The 1,061-nt window shown below is 54.4% G+C and overlaps 1 protein-coding gene across 1 annotated transcript in view; it reads right to left on the reverse strand.

Annotated features, from left to right (window-relative positions):
• The window catches only part of MRPL1 (mitochondrial ribosomal protein L1), a 32,099-nt gene that overhangs the window by 7,086 nt on the left and 23,952 nt on the right, over window positions 1–1,061 (reverse strand). The gene's annotated exons all lie outside the window — the stretch shown is intronic.

Below are 1,061 nucleotides of genomic sequence, written 5' to 3' on the forward strand. Positions count from 1 at the left end.
CAGACTGGCTGACCTGCTCCACCAGGCTTTAAACTTGCAAAGCCAGGAGGCCAAGGCGCTTAAGGGAGCCCACCCTTGCCCCAGCCCTGGTACAATCTGTGAGCAAGGCAAGAGCCCCCAAGGGGACACTTGCCTGCCTGTACACAAATGCCAGGAGCTTGGGGAATAAGCAGGAGGAACTCACCCACCTGCTCAGTGCAAACAATTATGATGTCATAGGGATAGCGGAGACCTGGTGGGACTCCACCCATGACTGGACCTCAGGTATAGATGGCTATACCCTGTACAGGAGGGATCATGTAGATAAAAGGGGCAGAGGTGTAGCTTTCTATGTTAAGGAAAGCTACATGTCCCTGCAAGCTGATGTTGGCAACCAGGGTGGACGACTGGAGACCCTCTGGGTTAAAATCCATGGGGAACACGACACAGGGGACAATGGTGGGAGTCTGTAGTAGACCTCCCACCCAAAGTCCTGACCTTGACCAGGAGTTCACTTGGGAACTGGCTGAGGCTCCATGCTCCAGGACCATGGTTGTCATGGGTGACTTCAACTACCTGGACATCTCGTGGGAAGATCACTCAGCAAAATCCGAGCAGCCGCAAAGCTTCCTCTAGTGCGTGGATGACCTCTACCTGACTCAAGAAGTCTATGGGCCAACAAGAGGCAAAGCACTGTTTGACCTGGTACTGGCTACTGGAGATGACCTGTGTGGGGATGCAGTCAGGAAGGCCAACCGTACCTTGTCATGCATCCACAGATCCATCTCGAGCAGGTCCAAGGAGGTGATCCTCCTCCTCTATGCGGCACTGGTCAGGCCATAGCTGGAATACTGCGTCCAGTTCTGGGCACCACACTTCAAGAAGTATGAGGACAGCATGGACAGGGTCCAGAGGAGGGCCACTCGTATGATCAAGGGGCAGCAGGGAAGGCCTTATGAGGAGAAGCTATGGGACCTGAGCCCCCGCTGGCTCTCCAGGGACCTAGCAGACCTCCTGAGGCTAAAAAGAAAAGCCTACAAAGGATGGAGGACGGGATTCACCTCCAAGGAGGATTATTCTGC

This window comes from Crocodylus porosus, unplaced genomic scaffold, assembly GCF_001723895.1.
Source record: "Crocodylus porosus isolate Cpor-Errol unplaced genomic scaffold, CroPor_comp1, whole genome shotgun sequence".
Lineage (NCBI taxonomy): Eukaryota > Metazoa > Chordata > Crocodylia > Crocodylidae > Crocodylus > Crocodylus porosus.